The 20,954-nt window shown below is 55.2% G+C and overlaps 1 long non-coding RNA gene across 1 annotated transcript; it reads right to left on the reverse strand.

Annotated features, from left to right (window-relative positions):
* Window positions 1–176: 176 nt before the first annotated feature.
* Window positions 177–10,200, reverse strand: LOC142051163 (uncharacterized). Its single transcript, XR_012658326.1, has 3 exons — window positions 10,100–10,200; window positions 525–716; window positions 177–266 (listed from the first exon to the last, which is right to left on the reverse strand). It is a non-coding gene; the product is annotated as an uncharacterized LOC142051163 (long non-coding RNA).
* Between the last annotated feature and the right edge of the window lie 10,754 nt (window positions 10,201–20,954).

Consider the following 20,954-nt stretch of genomic DNA (forward strand, 5'->3'; position numbering starts at 1 on the left):
GCGAGATGGAGAAAGAAGGTGCGGGGGGGGGGGGGGCCGCAAAAAAAAAAAAGTAAATTTTGCAGCAGGTAAGGAAAGAGAGGGGGCCGGGGGAGAGACAGGGAGGGCCCAGGACGCACAAGAGAGGCAACGGGGCCCCAGTGGCCCAGGACTCACCGCGACTCTCGCTCTCAGCGCTGCTGGCACAATTTAGCCGTTCAGATGCTTCTTTCCCCTCCTCTCCTCCCTGCCTCTTCTGCAGCTCCAGACTCTAGGCCGTCCTCCACCTGAAGAGAATACGTGGGTGTCTTACAGCTCTTACCAGATGAGGCTTCCTAGGCACGTAGCCTAGCTCGCTCGTGCACTACACGCCCGTACCCAACTCCGGGTTACGCGTACAGACCCTACGGTGCACGTTGGTGGCCTGGCCCGCTGCGGGCTATGAAGGGGGATCCTTCCTCCCCCACCTGCATGGACAGGCTCTCTCTTGCCTGCGGCAGGAAGGCAGCTGGCAGCCAGAGCACCTTCAGTTTCTTCTTCTTTACCTTTCGTTGGCGTCTCCAGCTTCAGCCGAGGCAGCTCCTGTCCACAGCCGGGAAGGGCTTTGTCTATCCCTTTTCGGCCCTGCGCTGCGAGGACGGCGAGGACGGGCAGAGAGAAGCCACGCGAGCCTGAGACGGCCGCAGGCAACGGCATCCCCGGGGGAAGGACAGACAACCACGTCCTCAGCACGGTCTCTGGGAGAGGGAAAGAAGAAACAGCGACCGTCATTACCGTCGATCGACCCTGGCCAAAGCCTCTCCTTCCGCAGGGGCTTCTGGACACACCGCTCCCTCCCCACGCTACTGCTAAGGGCCCCTGCGCCAAGGGGGAATCCAGTGCGCTTGAGGGACGGCTTGCTGCCTTCACGACAGGGCCTGGGGGCGGCCTAAGGCTATGCAGCACGCTTATAGGGAGGTGCCGGAGCTGGGGGCAGGCGCACGGGGCAAGGGGGGCCAGGGGAGGCTGAGCGGGACCTCCGGTGGGCCGGGGACGCGGCCATCATCTGCGCCCTGGGCACGGGGAAAAGGTCATCGTCCTCCTCCTTTCCCTCTTCCCTTCTGTCAGCTCCCGGGGAACTCACCGCTTCTCGGGAAGCGGCCGCACCCGCAAGCCCCCAGTAATCAACACGAAGCCAACCCCAAAAATACACCTCGCGTACCGTACGCGCCACGGCCGCCCGGCACCCGAGCGCCGGAAGACCGCGCCTCCCGCCATGCCCGGCGAACCACGTGACAGGGCCGGCAGCCACTGCGCCAGGAATACAGCTCCCGGCATGCTCTGCGGCACAACCCGGCCGCCCGGCAGCCGCAAGGACTACAGCTCCCGGCATGCTCTGCGGCACAACCCGGCCGCCCGGCGGCCGGTTTGATGCGGAGCCACCCAGCATCCCTGCGAGCACAGCTGCAGGCGCAACAGCAGTTACGCAGCCACAACTAGGCACTAAACAAAGGCTTTCCAACACTGGAGGTCTAGAACAGGTAGACATTAGCACAGAAGCACAAGGGGCTCCGTCACCCTGCACAAATCTCCCCGTGCCTACACACGCACACGTTCAGAAGTTAGTTATCAGAAAACGCCCGACTCAGCCATTTGCCACAGTCACGAGACTCACGACATGATAACACGACATGACACACGAGGTGGGCTCAGAGTTTTAAGGCAAGAAATACCTCCCACGCCCCCCACCCGAGATCTTTCAGGGTCCACACCTGCCATCGCCCCGCACCAAACCTACCCGGCCAAAGGCTTTCAGGTGGCCCGAAACACTGTACACAGAAAATAACCAGGGACAGACCTGCATTGTTCGGAAGCGAACGATGCCCGACCGGGGCTCCTCTGCGGGGCACGGAGCCCCCCGGCCCCGCCCGGAGACACACACCCGCCCCCCGCTGCCCGAACTCACCCACCAGCGCTCTCCGGCCCCCGGACACGGCCGCGCTGCTCTCTCAGGCGGCTGCCGCAGGCGAGGCTCGGGCACCGCCAGGCCTCCAGGCGTCCCGAGGGGCTGCCGGCCACCGCAGGGGATGGCTGCCGGCGGCCGGACCGCCGCGGCGCTCCCCGCCCAGCTCCGAGCAGGCTCCGCCGGCCGCGGGCTTCCCACGCCGGGCCGCAGAGGGGCCCCGGCACCGCACAGGGACGCCTCGCGACCCGGCCGCCACACGCACCGGCCCTTCGGCCTCCACACGCACCGCTCCCGCCCCCGCTCCGACGCGCCGCGCACGCGCCACCGGAAGCCCGAGCCCCGCGGGGCGGCCCTTAAAGGGCGGCCGGAACAAAACGGCCCCCACCGGCCCCGCCACCGCGCCCAGCCGGTGAGCGCCAGCGCCCCCTGCTGGCCGGGCCGCGCTCAGCTCGCGAGGGCGCCGAGGGCCGGGCGGGGCGGGACGCGCCGGCTCGGGGCCAGCGCCTTCTCGGGGCGAGCGGGAAACCCCTGCGGGCCCCGGTCACGGCCGGGCACAGCCGCGCGCCCTCCGAGAGCTGCTGAACGCGGCTGCCGCTCGTGACACATACCGAGCCGTCCGCGACGGGAGCGGGCAGAGGAGGAAGGGGCCGGCGGCCGCGGCGCCCTGGCCCCAGGCGGGGGGGGGGGGCTGGGGCCCGGGGGGCCGCCCCCCTCCCCACAGTTCCCCCACAGTTCCCCCACAGTTCCCCCACAGTTCCCCCACAGTTCCCCCACAGTTCCCCCACAGTTCCCCCACAGTTCCCCCACAGTTCCCCCACAGTTCCCCCCATGGACGGAACCGGGACCTACTGTGAGGCACTGGGAAAGAAGTGGGAGGAAGCCGGGACAGACCAATATAGCCCAGTATGGACTAGACCAATATAGCCCAGTATGGACTAGACCAATATAGCCCAGTATGGACTAGACCAATATAGCCCAGTATGGACTAGACCAATATAGCCCAGTATGGACTGGAGGGAACTGCGAGGGAACCGCGAGAGAACCCCACAGAACAAACCATGGGGCACGAGAAGGCAGAGAATTAAGAGTTAGGGACAGGGAGCCAGAAAAAAAAAAGAAAAAAACCAAAGGGAGACAGAGAGCAAAAGGAATCGCAATGCGTACGGAGAGAAGAGAGAAACAATTCTAGCATAGGGTCACGGGGGAGCCAGGGACAGCAAGATGGAGAAAGGACAGAAGCTACAGGCTACAGGGCAGAGAGGGAAGAATTAATGAATAGACACAGAGAGATGGGCAGAAAGACATGGAGAAAGGCTAAAGATCACACGGCCTACAGGGAAGAGAGAAGAGAGGGAGGAATTTTAAAAACAGGGGCAAGAAGCCAGAGAGAGGGAGAGAGAAGCAACAATAAAATGGGGACAAGCCACAGGGCAGCGAGGAGGGAATCAATGAATAAGAACACGAGACCAAAGAGAACACAATGTAGAATGGAAAAAAGGAACAGCGGCCTACAGGGAAGGAGGAATTAAAGATCAGGGACTGGGAGGCAGACAGAGACACATGAAGAAACAAGTGAAAAAAAAGAAAAAAAACAAACCAACAGCAATGGGCTACAAAGACAGAGAGGGAGGAAATGAGGAAATAAAACGTCGCAGCAAGGAGCTGGACAGAGAGAGATGAGGACAAACAAATAGCACGGGTCCACGTGACAGAGAACGTGGAATTAGAACACAGAGAGAGGGAGCCGGACAGAGAGAGAGGCCGAGAGAAACATCTAGACAGGCTACAGCGGGCAGAGGCAGGAATTAAAACCTAGGGACAGGGAGCTGGACAGAGAGAGATGGAGGTCACAGGGAACAGCGGTGGCTGCAGGAAGAACAGGAATTCATGAATAGGGAAAGGGAGCTGGACAGAGAAGAACTCAGAAAGGCAAGAACAGTAGCAGGGTACAGAGCAGAGAAGACAAATTAAAAAGCACGGGGGGAGCGTTGAGGCAGACAGAGAGAGATTAAGAAAAAAGTCACGGGCTACGTGGCAAAGCAGGAGGAATTCAGAAACGAGGATGGGAACCAAGGGAGAGTGTGCTGGTGAAGGATAACGGGCATTAAAAGTGAGGGACGGGGAGCTGGGAAAAGCGAGGCAGAGAAAAACAGAATCACAGAGAGAATCACACAAAGCCAAAAAAGAAGAAACTGAACAACAGGAACAGGTGTAACCAAAGCGATGAAATCAACCAACCAGAGACGGTGTTCCATTACGGGAACATGGAGCATACCAATCAGCGCACCTGTCGATCTGCATTTTAGTGCCTAGGCGATCGTTAATGTCAGCAGAACAACAGACAACATGCTTCTGTCAGAAAAGGATGACAAAACGCGGTTTCGCTTAGCGGACTGAGAAAACTAGCCAAGACTGCCAAGAGTAAGAGCCGAGAAGCTAAAAGGTAATTCCGGCAGGGGGAGATCGCGACCACCGACTCACAGACCACCACCGACCCAAGTAACACCACCTACTCAGAAGAGAACAACGGAAGAGGACAACCGAGCCTGCGCAGTGATTGACATACGGAACGAGCAAGTTTGTACCCATCGCTAGACAAGACAATAATGACTATGTACGAGTATGTAAAATTTTCATCTACAAATTGTACAGGAAAGGTGCGTGAGGTACGCACGCCAGGAGGAGCGATCCCCCGTGCATCCGGCGCCGTGAATATAGAATGCCTGCTCTTTAATACTAAATTGGTGTTGAGGAGTCGTTTCCGATTTTAACGCGTTTTTCGGTAACAGTTTTGGCACCCCAGGTGGGAACCTGCTTTTGAATCTCGACGGATCCGTGGGATCGTGGGACCTGCAGCCGGCCCCGAGGAATTCTCCGGGAGAGCTTCCGATCCCCGGGCCAGAGAATTCTGAGCAAGATCCCCTGGATTGAGGTAAACAAGGCATTCTTTGAAGAAGAAACTTAGGTAGAATAATACGTGGGGTTAGTTTCCCACATAGGATAGGATAGCGGGTTTGAGTCCCACAGGCCTGCCCGTAAGGCGCGGCGAAAGCCACGCAGGGTCGGGGCCAAGAGGTGCCTCGGTTGGTAAGTCTCTGCTAGGCGAAAGCCTGTGGAGCGCGACCCGAGGGTAGGGGAGTCTTCAACAGGGGGTTGAAGTCTCCAGGGATATCTAGCAGGGGGCTACAGATCCCAGTGGCAGATTTCCAGTGAGACCTCTAACGGGGGTTGGAGTCCCTCTGACTAGTATTTGTGATAGTGCACTATCACAACTACTAGTCGACTGGGAGACGGGAGCATTACTGAGTAGGAAACCTATCCCACAGAGAACACCTTTGCGATGTATTTTGAAGCGCTGGAAAGACGTCGGGGGCGGTGACCCACTAACTCGGAAACCATTAATTGAATATTGCAATCATTGGTGGCCAACGTATCAATTGGAAGGTGGGCACAAATGGCCAGAACACGAGACATTGCAATATCGTACCATCTTGCAATTAATGTTGTTTTGTAAAAAGGGAAGGCAAACGGGAAGAAGTGGCATATGTTGATTTGTTCTTTACACCGTGGAATCATCCCGAGCAGCAGAAACAGCGTGAGGTATGTCCACAAGATTCTACGGCAATGTTTCTGAAAAGAGGAAAACGTGGTGAGAACTTGAAAGAGTGTTGCTCTACTTGTGATACTGGATACTTCGCTTGATGAAACTGACAAGAAAATAGTATGGAATACAGCCAGAAGGCAGGTGCAGGGAGCACATGCTAACAGGAATTTACAGAGAACAATGAATAAGAATTGTCCATCTACAAATCCCGAGTGGGACCCTAATCAGCCAGGACCCAGGGGAATGTTGACTAGATGTCAGAGAGAGATTTTATTTGGAGTAAGACAAGCAATGCCAAAAGCAATAAATTGGTCAAAATTTATGAAGTGAGACAAGAATTAAGTGAGTCCCCTTCAGCCTTTATGGAAAGACTGAAGGTGACCACCAGAAAATATACTCATTTGAACCCAGAAAAACCAGAAAAAGCAATTCAGCTGGTCTCTATATTCATAAGACAATCAGCCCCAGATGGGGGCGGGGGGAGAGAAAACAACCTTCAGAAACTAGAACAACCTGAATCCAGAGATCTGGGTTAAATGCTTGAAGTAGCTTGGCATGAAGGAGACCAGGGGAATCAACCCTAGCTGAACACCTGGTTACACTGAAGCTACGGAATGAAGAAATAGAATTTTTGGTAGATACGGGAGCCACTTATTTGGTATTGAATACACGTGAAGAGAAATTTGATCATAAATCAGTAGATGTTGCTAGCGCAACAGGGCAAAGAAAAATTAGCCCCTCTCAGAGCCATTAAAGTTTAAATTGGAGAAGCAATGGGCAACTCACCAGTTTCTGCATATGCCTGAATGTCCACTGCCTCTGTTATGACGAGATCTATTAGGTCAATTAGATGCTCAAGTAACTTTTAAAGATGGAGAGATTAAATCACTAATACCAGAATCAAAAGCCACAGAGGCGAGAGCGTTTATGTTACAGGATTCCTCCAGGGAGGAACGGGTTCCCGAGGAAGTGGAAAACGTAGTAATTCCTTTGGTTTGAGCGAGCGGAGCTCCGGAGCGATCTAAGTGGGCAGAGCCGGTAAAAGTAACCTTAAAGCTTGGAGCCAAGCCCGTAAGACAAAAACAATACCCTATTAAGCGAGAGGCTCGAAAAGGATTACAGAAGTTAATTATAAAATTTTTCAGAATATGAGCTTTTAGTGGAATGTGAATCAGAATATAGTACTCCTGTGTCGCCAGTAAAGAAATCTAGAGGCAAAGAGTATTAGCTAGTTCACGATTTAAGGGCTATAAATCAGGTGGTCCAAGATATACATCCGGTAGTAGCTAATCCATACACTTTACTGACCTCTTTTAAAGGAGGAGCATAAATGGTTTACTGTACTAGATTTGAAGGACGCCTTCTTTTGCATACCTCCAGGCATAAAAAGTCAAAGCCTATTTGCTTTGCAATGGGAAAGCCCCACCACAGAATGAAAGACACAGCTACCATGGACCGTACTTCCACAAGGATTTAAAAATAGTCCTACGATACTTGAGACTCAGCTGGCAAAAAAAAATTAGAGATATAGAAAAAACAGAACCCAGGGAGAGGCATCTTGTTACAGAATGCGGATGACATTCTGATAGCGGCACAAAGTAAAGAAAAATGTTTTGAAATTTTTAAATTTTCTGGGCCAAGGAAGATGCGGAGTTTCCAGAAACAAAACCCAAATAGGAAAAGAAGCAGCCATTTATTTAGGATTTGAAATATCTCAAAGACAAAGACAATTAGAAAGTGAAAAGAAAGAAACTATTTGTCAAATTCCCGAACCTAGCAGCCCGAAGGAACTGAGAGCTTTTCTGAAAACAATGAAATAGCATCAGCTCTGGATTCTGAACTATAGACTGTATGTAAAACCATTATTTGAGGCATTGAAAGACTCAAAAGGATAAATATTTAACCTGGACGCCCGGATGCCAAACGGCATTCAAAGAACTGAAAAGAGCCTCGATGATCGCCCCTGCATTAGGCCTACCTGATTTCGCTAAACCTTTTCAGTTGTTTGTCCACGAAAGACAACATTTAGCCCTTGGAGTGCTGACACAGCGACTGGGAACCTGGAAGAGACCTGTGGGCTACTTCTCCAAACAACCTGACCACGCGAGTAAAAGATGGCCTAGGTGTTTACGGGCAGTAGCAACAACAGCGCTGCCGATCCGGGAAGCCCCAAAGTTAACAATGGGACAGAAGATGACAGTATATGTCCCGCACATAGCGGTGACTGTTTTAGAACAAAAGGGGGGTCGTTGGCTATCCCTTAGCAGAATGTTGAAATATCAAGTTGTTCTGTTAGAACAAGACGATGTGGAATCGAAGACTACTGCTATACTGAATCCTGCTATGTTTTTAACAACAGAAAACCTTACGGACAATTTAGAACACAATCGCTTGCTAACTATTGAACAAGTCTATTCCAGCAGACCAGACCTGAGACACAAACCTCTGGGAAAATCCTGATCTGGAGTTGTTTACAGATGGAAGAAGCTCTGGGCGAGAAGAGAAGCGAATGGCCGGATATGCTGTCGTTATCGCCGCCGAGGGAATGGAGTCAGGGGTGCTGCCTGCAAACACCTCAGCACAGAAAGCAGTATTGGTAGCATTGAAGCGAGCTCTGCGAATGGCAGAAGGACAAAGGATAAATATCTAGACTGATTCCAAACGTGCATTTGGTGTGATCCACGATCATGGAGCTATTGGGAAGGAGAAAGGACTGCCATCAGCCCAAAAATCATCGATACAGCATAAAGAAGACATTCTCCAACTTCCGGAAGACGTGCAGAAACCAAAAGAAGTGGCGGTAAAGCGTTGCAAAGCTCATCAATTTGGCCAGACGGCTGTAAACATAAGCAAACGACTGACCGATAAAGCTGCAAAGAGGACTGCAGAGCAAGGTATCCTTGCACTAGTACCAGTAAAACAGATCAGAATTCCAAAGTTGAAACCGAGATATAATAAATTGGATGAGCAATTAGCAGAACAATTGGAAGCATCACAAAACACAGAGAGATGGTAGGTAACACCAGAAAAACAAGTAATAACAACAACCACCCCACAAGTTATGACAGAACTTGCAAAAGAAAACCATGAGCAAACACATTAGGCTGTAGGCGCTACGGTTTTGAGTTTAAAAACATCTGTAGCGTGTGTAGGCACGACAAGAATAGTTAAACCCATAGTAGCTAAGTGTCCAATCTGTCCTAGAAATAATCCCCTGAACCAAAGGAAACAACCTTTAGGAGTAACAAAAAAAATTCTCCCGGAAATTATTAGCAAATTAAGTTCTCTGAGTTACCCAGACAAAATAGATATAGCAGTATTTGTCAGTGCTGATTGACAAATTTTCTAGATGGCCAGAAGCTTTCTCGTGCTGCACCGACAAAGCTAGAGTAGTATTTAAAACGTTGCTGAAAGAAATAATACCAAGATTTAGAGTGCCAACGGGAATGTCCTCTGATAGAGCACCACATTTTTTTGCAGAGGTACTTCAACAAATTAATAAAATTTTGGGTAGAAAATGGGACCTGCATACACCCTGGAGACCACAATCAAGTGAAAAATTTCAGAACATGAAGCAAACACTAAACTGACATAGTGGAATATTATTGATCTAGGATGGAAGTATTGAGAAAATTATTATTTCAGAACTTCCAAACAGGGGAAATGTAACCAAAGTGATGAAATCAACCAGAGACGGTGTTCCATTACGGGAACATGGAGCGTACCAATCAGCGTATCTGTCGATCTGCATTTTAGTCCCTAGGCGATCATTAATGCGAACAGAACAACAGACAACGTGCTTCTGTCAGAAAAGGATGAAAAAACGCTGTTTCGCTTAGCGGACTGAGAAAACTAGCCAAGACTGCCAAGAGTAAGAGCCGAGAAGCTAAAAGGTAATTCCGGCAGGGGGAGATCGCGACCACCGACTCACAGACCACCACCGACCCAAGTAACAGAAGAGAACAACGGAAGAGGACAACCGAGCCTGCGCAGCGATTTACATACGGAACGAGCAAGTTTGTACCAATCAGCAGACAGGACAATAATGAATATGTATGAATACGTAAAACATTGATCTACAAATTGTACGGGAAAGGTGCGTGAGGTACGCACGCCAGGAGGAGCGATCCCCCGTGCATCCGGCGCCGCGAATAAAGAATGCCTGCTCTTTAATACTAAATTGGTGTTGAGGAGTCGTTTCCGATTTTAACGCGTTTTTCGGTAACACAGGGAGTCAGATCAAGAGAGCCAGAGAACAACAAAACACCGACAGGCTACAGGACAGAGCAGGAGGAATAAAAAAAAAAAAACGGAGCCAGAGCCAGGCAGAGAGAGGCGGAGAAAGAAAAAGGAGCCACAGGCTACAGGACAGAGAGAGGGAGGACTGAAAAGACGGGGAGGCAGGGAGACACTCAGAGCGAGATGGAGAAAGAAGGTGCGGGGGGGGGGGGGGGGGGCAAAAAAAAAGTAAATTTTGCAGCAGGTAAGGAAAGAGAGGGGGCCGGGGGAGAGACAGGGAGGGCCCAGGACGCACAAGAGAGGCAACGGGGCCCCAGTGGCCCAGGACTCACCGCGACTCTCGCTCTCAGCGCTGCTGGCACAATTTAGCCGTTCAGATGCTTCTTTCCCCTCCTCTCCTCCCTGCCTCTTCTGCAGCTCCAGACTCTAGGCCGTCCTCCACCTGAAGAGAATACGTGGGTGTCTTACAGCTCTTACCAGATGAGGCTTCCTAGGCACGTAGCCTAGCTCGCCCGTGCTGGAGCTGGGGGCAGGCGCACTGGGCAAGGGGGGCCAGGGGAGGCTGAGGGGGAGCTCTGGTGAGCTGGGGAGTCGGCCATCTTCTGCACCCAGAAGCTGCAGGGGGAGAAGGTCATCATCCTCCTCCTCCTTTCCCTCTTCCCTTCTATCAGCTCCCGGGTAACTCCTAGGGCTGCCCTCACCCGCTCGCCTTTAGCATACCAGAAGCCTGCCTCGGCGGGTCGTTTGAAGCTTCCCATCCCACCAGCCCCAGTAGTACAGGCACACAAGGAGATACCCCTGCACCCACCAAAGGGGCTCGCTCACCTCGCCGGCAGCCCTAGGCCTCACCCGACACAGGGAATCGTGTCCGACACACCACCACGCTGCAGCAAGAGCAGAGGAGGCCTTTCCTTACCAGGAAGCAGCAACGAGCACGGCGGCATCACCTCGCAGGCACTGCAGCATCGCAGGGCTGTTACCTGCGGAGAGAGCAATGGGGATCACAGGGACGCCACCGCGCGTGCACGGCTCCCGGGCTCAGTACCCAATTCTGGTCGCTGGGCAGCAGCATTATCTGAATTACTCTTCTCGATTAATACCATCCAGAAACCGTAACTTGGCTGCATCCACAGAGCTTCTATTCCTCTGCACCTTTCCCCCTCGCAGCCCCAGCAGCGCCGTTCATTGCCTCTGCACCAAACAGCAAAGTGTCTCGAGGGAGGAGAAGCAGCACAGCAAACCTGGGGAACAAGGTTGGGTTCCCACCCCCGCAGAATAAGCCCCAGGAACTGCTTGTAGGCATGTGGCATCAGGGTTGTGATCGGGTTTTGGTTTGGTTTTCTTTTTTTTTCCCCCGCCTTCTTTACATAATGTAATAATTAGGGTTGCTTTTCCAAACTACTGAGTTCTGTGGGGATTTTTTGTGCTTTTGCCCTACAAAAAATGGTCATTTTCACTTTCGGTTTTGTGCATGAGAATGGTTGGTGGGTGCTTTTAGGTTGTTGTTCCTTCCCCCCACCCCCTTTTTTTTTTCCTTTCCAGCCGCACAAATCCAGCTGGAGTTGGCTTTCCCAGAAGCCCCAAGTTGTTTTCTTTCCACCAGAATTCTTCCTGTATTTTCACCCCTCATTGCAGGCCCAGAGTCAAGGGGTTTGAGGTATTTTTGTGCCCAGGCAGCAGCTCCCAGGCTGCATAAGCAGCCCCACAGGGGGAAGTCCCCGTTTGAGGGAATCGGCCCCAAATTGGGATGGGAAAGTGAAGAGAAGGAGAAAAAACCCTGAATAACCTGAAAAAGAACACCTACTCCAGCCCACCAAGCACCGGTCACCTTGCCTGACTCACCTCCAGGGCCCACATCACGCTCGGCTCATCGCTTAGCACCCTCAGATCACAAAAAAAAAAAAAAAAGAGTAAAACCCATAATGGAGCCCTATAGCCATCAGTCACATCTTCCCTCCAGTACTACACACAGACTCACCTTCTTACAGCGCTCCCCTGGGCTCTCCTCCGTTGCCCTGCACGACTCATCCATCTGCACCTGGAAAAACAGTGTTACTGAACAAGTCACCTGGAGGCACAGCAACAGCTTAACCATTCCACAGCTCCTGCGCCCACGTAGGAATACCATCTAGAGCCCAACTACAGCCTGCCGTTAAAGGAAATGCATTAAATCAAACGTTAAGCCCTCGCACATACAAGCCGGAACAGCAAAAACACGGCACGCTCGCGCACCCAGGGCGCAGCCCGACGGAGGTCCACGCGCACCTCGCCGGTTTGATGCGGAGCCACCCAGCATCCCTGCGAGCACAGCTGCAGGCGCAACAGCAGTTTCACCTACACCCATCTCGGCGCGCAGCGCTTCTGAAGCTTTAAGCTGAAAGCCCTACCTTGACGCTTGGCCACACTAGAAGCGAGCCGTAGCTAGGACTCCACAGAAACACAGCAACACAAATTGCACACCCACAGCGGCGACAGCCTTGCAACTACTTAGACCAGGAACAACAGAGGAAAGTAAAACGGCTTCATCACCCGCACAGGAAAAGCGGCAGACGGAGGCAAAGGGTCAGCATTCATAGCCCTTACAGAACACAGGCGTTCTCTCTCCTTCCATTCCTAAACCCATCCCTTAGGTCTAAATATCGCAGCCCTGCTGTGGCAATAGCGAGAGCGGGGAACGAGAGCCCTGCCGCCGGCCGTTTGTGCGGCAGGACACAAAAACAGAGGGACATGTTTTGCCACACACAACCCTGAATCTCCTGAAAAGTTATGTTTACCAAAAATAGGCATTTGGAACATATTGCCAAAAACAAAACATTCGGCAATAACACTTGTATGTGTTTGACACCCGCACATTTTTTGGGAACTTGCTATTTGCTTCCTGGTTTTGCTGGTCTTCCCTCAGAAGTTCTACCTGCAGCCAAGTTATTCCCACCCGCCCGACCGGTTCAAGCATTCACCTTCCTGGTATTACCAGCACATTGAGACACAGGCGAGGAACTTAACTGCTCTTCTAAAACTATCCAAATGACAATTACAGCCCTGAAAGAGGAGTGGAAGAGAAGAACAGGAGAGATCAGGCAGCAAAAATGCTCTGCAGGCTGCTGCCAGCCAACACTGCACTCTTTTGTTAAAGCCACCCCGCCCCCCCAAATGCAAACAAAAAAACCCCCCATGACTTCATGAAGTGCGTGGGTTTTTTTTCTTTTCAGTAGTCCTTTTGGAGCTCATCCCTGTCTCAGCATCTTGTCTTGTCAGAGCATGAAGTGCAGATGATCTGTATCCCGATGACATTTGCATGGGATGAATACATTTTCAGAAATAGACCCGATCCGTGAGACTCCTGTCACCTTTGTGGTTTTAATAATCGTAACTCAATTTTATCGACTGACACACTTGTGAGAAAACTAATTAACTTGAAACGTAGCCTCTCCTCGGGGAAAAAATGTGTTAGACACCAAATGAAACCGATTCAGAGCTCCAAACCACGATGGAGCCGATAGAGCTGTTGTGACTTAGTTTGTATGTTTAATTAATTGGTTAATAACTCTTCTAAGCAGCGCAGAATGAAGAGCTGGACCCAAAGAGGGTGCGCTGCGCTGGATCCAAAAAGCACCCTTCCTCCAGAGACCCGCCTCAGGTGGCGAGTTCGCTCTGGTGCATGCCGGCCTCCCGAACTTCGGGGTCCGATGTGACCGGACCCCCACCTCCGGGGAGGGTCCTCGTACCCTGCCCAACCCTTGCTTTCCCCTGCAGCCCCCGATGCCCCCACGCCACCCCCACAAGCAGCCAAACCGGCTTCTGCTTTTGGCCCCCAAACCAGCTCACTTTGGGACCGGTTCTGAGCCAAAAAGCCCAGCTGCTGAGCCTGTTCTCAAGTCCCAAAAGCGCAGCACTTGACCTCTGCTCCTCAGCCCAAAACCACACCACTTAGTCCCCTCGCTCAGGCCCTCAAAACGCACGACTCGATCTGTTTCAGGGCCCCGGCGTCAGCCACAGGAGCCTGCTCTCAAGGCCCAGGAACAGAAGAGCTGTGCTCTCCACGCTCAGGGACCAAACCAGCTGAACCTGGCTGCGTCCCGGCCCCCTCCGCAGTCCCCACGGGCAACGCTCAGGGCCGCGGAGAGCGCAGCCACCCCGCAGCCCTGCACCCCCACGGCCCACGCGGGCACTGTCGGGGAGGCCTTGGGAACTGAACTGCGCGGGCCCGGCCCCGCACCCCGGCGGGGCAGCCCAGCACCGGCCCGGCAGCGCTTTCTTCCTGCTCTCGCAGGCCTCGTTTCCCCCGCAGCGCCGGGCCCGCACCCCAACCCCACAGGGGGCCGGGCCCGGCCCGCCTCCAGCAAACCGCGGCGGCAGCAGCCGGGGTCCCTGCCTGCCTCGCGGGCAAGGGGGGACCCGCCCGGCACCGCAGGAGCCCCCGCCGGGGTCGCCGCCGCCGCCGCCCGACCCCGACGAGGAGCAGTCGAGAGCCGGGTGGGGCTGCCCCTACTCCCCGGGGACGGGCACGGGCTCGGCCCCAAAACCCAACCACCGACCCACGACAGCGCTCGGCCCGGGGCCGCTGCTGCCCGCACCCCGCCGCCCCCCCGGGGGCTCCGCGGACCGGGAGACCCCACAGCCCAAACCCGCCGACCCACAGCGCGCCCGGCCATGCGGCTCCTCACCTGCTCTGGCGCGGCTCCGGCTGCCCCACGGCCCGGCACGGAGCCGAACCCGGCCACCGGACCATCCCGCCAACCCCCCCAACCCCCGGACGCTCCGGGACGGTTCTCGTCCCTTTTCGCTCTGACGCCTCGAGCCGAGCCGGCCCCGCTCCTCCGAGCTACCGGCGGTGCCCGCTCTGCTGCTCGGGGCCGGGCCCTGTTCTCGCCCGGACGCGAGAAGCCGCTCCGGGGTCTCCTCGGTGCGTCCAGCCCCGTGCCGTGCCGGAGCGGGGAGAGCCGGGTACGAGCGCGGAGCCCTGGGGCAGGGGTTGCCCCAGTGCCGCCGACGGTGTGTGGGGGGGTGTCGTCGTCCCCCGCCCCACGCGGGGGGCGCACACACGGTACACCCGCGGGCAGGGGCATCCCCGGGGAGCCGTGCGGCCGGGCTGCGCCGTAGGAGGGGAAGGTGATGTTGGTTTCCCATTTTCCCCGCAAACTGATCCTCCCCCCCGGCCCCCCTTTCCCGCGCGTTACAGCCCGCGAAAAAGCTTTTAACAACCCGATCGACAACACTCCCTTTATCCCTCTTCCAGCAGCAGCAGCAGCAGCAGCGAGAGATTAAGGCAACTGCAGCAGAGGGGAGGAAGGCAAGGAGAGCCTTTTCAAGCAAGGGCAGGACAAAATGCACGGCGTGGACAGGCACAGGAGAGGCTGCATTATCTGGAAAGCACAACGCCTGCCCAAGGGCAGAAAATAAGGAACGAATTGTTTCCAAGGAGCTGCAGCAGACGAATCACCTTTTTCTTTATTGCACTCCTGCCCTTTGTTATCCAAAGCGATAGGCTTCACCACCGGGCAGAAAATAGCTGCCTAGATTTACACGGACAACCAGAAACAATCAAGCCACCCAGCAAGAAGTTCGCAGCAGAGGTATAACCCATCAGCAGCTAAAACATTTGTTACGCAGGCACAACTAGGCACTAAACAAAGGCTTTCCAACTCTGGAGGTCTAGAACAGGTAGACATTAGCACAGAAGCACAAGGGGCTCCGTCACCCTGCACAAATCTCCCCGTGCCTACACACGCACACGTTCAGAAGTTAGTTATCAGAAAACGCCCGACTCAGCCATTTGCCACAGTCACGAGACTCACGACATGACACACGAGGTGGGCTCAGAGTTTTAAGGCAAGAAATACCTCCCCCACCCCCCACCAGAGATCTTTCAGGCTCCAGACCTGCCATCTCCCCGCACCAAACGTAACCGGCCAAAGGCTTTCAGGTGACCCAAAACACAGTACACAAAAAATAACCGGGGAGAGCCCTACATTGTGGAAAAGCGAACGATGCCCGACCGGGGCTTCTCTGCGGGGCCCGGCCCCCGACCCGCCCCCGGCCCGACCCGCACGGAGATACCCCCCGGCCCGCGCCAGGCCTCACCTCACACGGAGACCCACCCGCTGCCCGAACTCACCCACCAGCGCTCTCCGTCCCCCGGACACGGCCGCGCTGCTCTCTCAGGCGGCTGCCGCAGGCGAGGCTCGGGCACCGCCAGGCCTCCAGGCGTCCCGAGGGGCTGCCGGCCACCGCAGGGGATGGCTGCCGGCGGCCGGACCGCCGCGGCGCTCCCCGCCCAGCTCCGAGCAGGCTCCGCCAGCCGCGGGCTTCCCACGCCGGGCCGCAGAGGGGCCCCGGCACCGCACAGGGACGCCTCGCGACCCGGCCGCCACACGCACCGGCCCTTCGGCCTCCACACGCACCGCTCCCGCCCCCGCTCCGACGCGCCGCGCACGCGCCACCGGAAGCCCGAGCCCCGCGGGGCGGCCCTTAAAGGGCGGCCGGAAGGAACGGCCCCCACCGGCCCCGCCCCCGCGCCGGACCGCCCCCGCGCCCAGCCGGTGAGCGCCAGCGCCCCCTGCTGGCCGGGCCGCGCTCAGCTCGCGAGGGCGCCGAGGGCCGGGCGGGGCGGGGCGGGACGCGCCGGCTCGGGGCCAGCGCCTTCTCGGGGCGAGCGGGAAACCCCTGCGGGCCCCGGTCACGGCCGGGCAGAGCCGCGCGCCCTCCGAGAGCTGCTGAACGGGGCTGCCGCTCGTGACACATACCGAGCCGTCTGCGACGGGAGCGGGCAGAGGAGGAAGGGGCCGGCGGCCGCGGGGCCTGGCCGCAGGCGGGGGGGGGGGGGGCTGGGGCCCGGGGGGCCGCCCTGCTGGGTCACTGCCCTGCGCCGCACCGCGCTGGGGGCTGGGGCCCGACCGGCGCCGGGCGACCGGGGGCCGCCACGAGCAGGGGGCCTGAGCTTAGCCACGGCCTGCAAAACACCCCGAAGCGTGAGACGCTGCAAGGCCAAGGTGGTCCTTGGCAATGGGGGCGCCTGGGCTCGGCCTCCGCCTTACCTGTCCTGGGTCTGCGTGGCGTTCCAGGGGAATGGTGTTTTCCTTGTGCGGAAGGTGGGCTGGCCGTTCGGCCGTGCCCCGGCCGTTACCGATCCTGCCAAAGGCGCTCGCACGCTCTGGCCCATTACTGCTGCGGTACCGCGCCGTAGCAGAAAGGTGTTGTGTTTTCTCACAAAAAGCCTCCTATGGTCAGTTGAAGAAATAACCTCCTTCCGTGGCACTGACTCTTTTTGGACAGTCCATAGCCGGCTTTCGGCTTTTGTCTTTACAGCATTCAGTTTGCTTTCTGCCAAGCTTTCTACCTGCTGTGAAACATTTGGATGGTTTTTTCTTGTTGGTTTTTTTTCCCCCTACTTGCTCCACAACTCCCACACCAACCACCCAGCGCGGCTCGCCTTTCAGCCCCCAGACCCAGGAGCCTTGCCCTGTGACGGCCCTTACATGTCAGCAGAGTTGTTCCAGCTCTCACCCTGTCCCTACCCAGCTGAGGACGTCTGTGTCCGTGGGAGACACCCAGACACTCCCCCTGCAGCGTGGCAGCCCCCTGCCCCGTCAGTGAAAACTGCGGCAATATCGGCTAAGTTTAAAAGCGTCGGCAGGAGGTGCAGAATACGTAAATAAAGCGGCGGTTGGCTGCCGGGTATGGGTGCGATATAAATACCTTTTGTTTACAGGCCTTCGTGCCTATTCAGCGTTGAACGGCACCGCAGCCCACCCACCCCGGGGCTCACGGGGCTCGGAGAAGGGTCTCTCCAAGGGCACAACCTAAGGCAGCGCAGGAAGCCCAGCTGCCACGCTCCCAGTCGCTACGGGACGCTTGCTTACAGCTACACCGACGAGGGTACGGATGAGGCTGGAACTAGCAGAAATGCTGACTCTTCTGGCCTTTTATTTGTGGAAGGTACAGCGCGCGAGCCTCGGCGGCTCACAGGAGAAGCGCGCAGTGCTGCCTAACTCTCATTCTCAGCTCACGTACTACTGCCAAAGCTCCTGCCCTGTGCTGTGCCAGATGCCGGCTGGCGTGAGCACCTGGGCTCCTGAGGGACCCCCTTGTCCTGAGAGCCAGAGGTACTCACTTCCCTTTGCATGAGGCCTGTAGGAGATATACCCTGCAATTTAAAAAATCCGTATCAAATGTGGCAGACTCAAAAGAGGGCATTTTTAAAAAGGCAGGTTTGTTTTCTTTGTTAACTTTACGATCTACAGCCTAGCAAAGAGCTCCCTTTCAGTGTCAGTCGCTTGGCTTTCTCCCCTACTGACGAGGTCCCAGCCTCCCGGTGAGATCTCGCTGGAGATATTCTGAGTTTCCCTCGAGTACGTGGCTGCCCTGGCCCGAGGCCAGCGAAGAAGCTGACTTTGCCCGTGCCTGAATCAGCAACACGTCCAGCAGGCGACTTGCAGAGCCCAGGGAACCCTCGTAAAGAGGTTTGGGGGTGGGGCGCGCCACATCTGCGGCATCGGCCGTGGGAAAGGACCGGCGCAGTAAAACAGGTGGGTGAAACCGCGGTCCGCGCCAATACGTGCTGCTGCCTGGGGCATCGCTTTGCTGCGGGTCAAGTCAGATGCTCTCTGTAAGAGTCAGTCAGGGTAAAGGCAGCAGCAGATTTCTTTTCTGCTCATTTTAACAAAGGCTGGACGGAGCCCATAGAGGAAGGCACTACGCGTCTTGCTGGGTTGGTTTCCCTGCCTTCTCGTAAGCTGTCGCGGAAACTTGCACGAGCAAAGCCTGTGCAAGCTGATGACAGCCACACACGGTTGAAGAGGGAGCAGACGGTGAGAGCAGAGGTGTGCGCTCAGGCTGTGCGCTGGAAGCTAATGCTAATGCTGCAAAATAAAGAGTGGATTTTCTTTTTTGGGTTTAGGTGAGCGCTAAACATGACATGTGCGTATGTGCGTGTGTCTCTCGCAGGTTTTTGTCATACACCCCACCCTCCCACCCCAAAAAAACAACCCACACATGCCACGCGTTAAACAGTGGTTTTCCGTTGTACTTAGAAGTGCTTACATAGGTGTGTTGGTTTTTTTCTTTTTTATTTTTTAATGCAGAAACAGCAATACGATAGATTTAATACAGCTAGCAATTAGATGGGTGTAGCTTTAGAGCGTCGGCTGTTTACAAAGCAACCGCACACCTTCTTTAACTCACAGTTTAAACAAGTAAACTTGCAGTGCATCACACGTGCTTTGTACAGTCACGTTCCACACGGCAGGCCAGATGCTTCACCCTGCCTTGTCCTTGTTGCCCCGACTCCAACGGGACCGCCGAGGCCATCCTGGGGACAGCGCCGCTTTCTAGCAGCTGGGTTGCTTGCCTGGACGCCCCACAGACAAAGAGTCATTTCCCCACTGAACCTCTTCTCAAATAATTTCCTAGCCCTGCAGGCCCCACGTCCTTTGGTTCATATTTCCTTTTTTCCGGGCTTGATGCACAGGACCGACGATTTCCAGAAATAGAAACAGAGGCTGATTCAGTCCAGGCTCAACATTCTCTGACCTAAACCAAACTGTCTTCGAAGAGATAGCTGTACCGTAGGCACCACCTCGGGAACAGAAGTTGCCCTGTCATAAAAAAAAAAAAAAAAAAAAGAAGGAAAACAAGGCATTTCAGGCTGAGGAGGCTGAGCGGTGTGCTGGGGGCGGTGGGGGTTGGAAAGAAACAGTTCAGACGATTAGAGCGAGCTTAGCGTTGCAAAGCGTGCCATTATTTTTAATTTGGCAGTCAGAAGACAATAGATTCTGACACTGATTTCCTGTGTGCTGCGGGAGTTCTCTCCTCAGCATTCCTGTGCACCATTTTACTTTTGTGTCCCGTCCGCTTCGCTTTTGCGCTGTAGCTCTCCGGTTCTAGCTACGCTTCCCACCACCCCCATTACTCTTTGACAAGCCCAGCTCTCACTGTGCTTCCCTTCCCTTCCCTTCCCTTCCCGTATGCGCGTGCAGGGAAAAGCCCGCGCGTCTGCCACTACAGGACACGCTCTGGGAGGCAGGAGAGATGACGACGCTCCCTGACAGAGGACACAGCTGAGGGGCGGTCCGCCGGGGCTGGGGAGATGGCAGCACCTTCCCTCAGCTGCCCCATCCGAGCACAGGTGCAGGTGAGCACTGAGGAGAGACAAGCAGGCAGGAGCCGCAGAGCGAGAGAGAAAATAAAATTCACGGGTGGGTGCTACTTGCGTCTCATTTTTAGCGCAAGGGATGAATTCTCAGCACATTCTTGGAGCTGCCCCTTTGGGACTCACGGAGAAGAGGGAGGTTGGCCACGCGGTGCAGCCCAGCTCTGCTTCCCCTAAATGGTTTTACTGTTCAGGTGTTGCCCTAATCTGGCCGGTACCCCTGCAAAGAGTTTGGGATTTCTGCTGCCTCTCCGGGCCAGCCGCAGACCCTGACTTCATCGCAGCGAATGACCCTGCGCTCGTCAGAGCGGTTGCCGAGTCACATCCCGCTGCCTTCCCTGCAGAACCGGTGACCCTTTTTCAGCCCTTGCCCCCTCTTCTCTCCGCTCGTTGCCCATCCCTTTATCAGTGCCGGCACCGATCCTGCCTCCAGCTCGCCCTGTCTCCACCTGCGAGCACCCAACAGGAGCTAAATGTCTCCTCAAGGACGCACGGAAGAGACGCGCAGGTAACCCAGCACAGACCCCCTGCAAACATCTTCTTTCCATTTTCTTTCCTCTCCTGACACGAAGAGATGACTTAGGAAAAAGCGTACTGCTCACACTTCACCTGCACTGCTTCTACTTTCACTTTCGCTCTCCTTGGCAGTAATTAATAGCGGTGGCTGGGGGGGCTGGGGCATTCCCCAAAGCGGCTGCAGTTACATCCGGGCGGTTGTGGCACTCCATTAGCTCTGTAGTTTTTAAATCTAAATCTTCTGGAATTGTTAGTTCTGCTCAGGAATCACCCGTACCTGCAAATTTTCTTAATAGCTACGCTTGACCCCAGCCACTGTTTAACAGCTCACCTTTATTTCTCTTCATTTAAGAACCTAAAGCTTCGTTTACTGCTTGGGTTGGAAGCAGGAGCTGTCGCTGCCTCTGAACTTTCTAACAGCCCTGTTACAATTTCAGTACTACCCGCTCCCAATTTAGCTTTCCGGGTCGATTTTCATTCTAGATTCGAAAATTTCCTTATTTTGTTTCTGATCAGGAGTCATT

Source organism: Phalacrocorax aristotelis, unplaced genomic scaffold, assembly GCF_949628215.1.
Source record: "Phalacrocorax aristotelis unplaced genomic scaffold, bGulAri2.1 scaffold_143, whole genome shotgun sequence".
In the NCBI taxonomy this organism is placed as follows: Eukaryota; Metazoa; Chordata; class Aves; order Suliformes; family Phalacrocoracidae; genus Phalacrocorax; species Phalacrocorax aristotelis.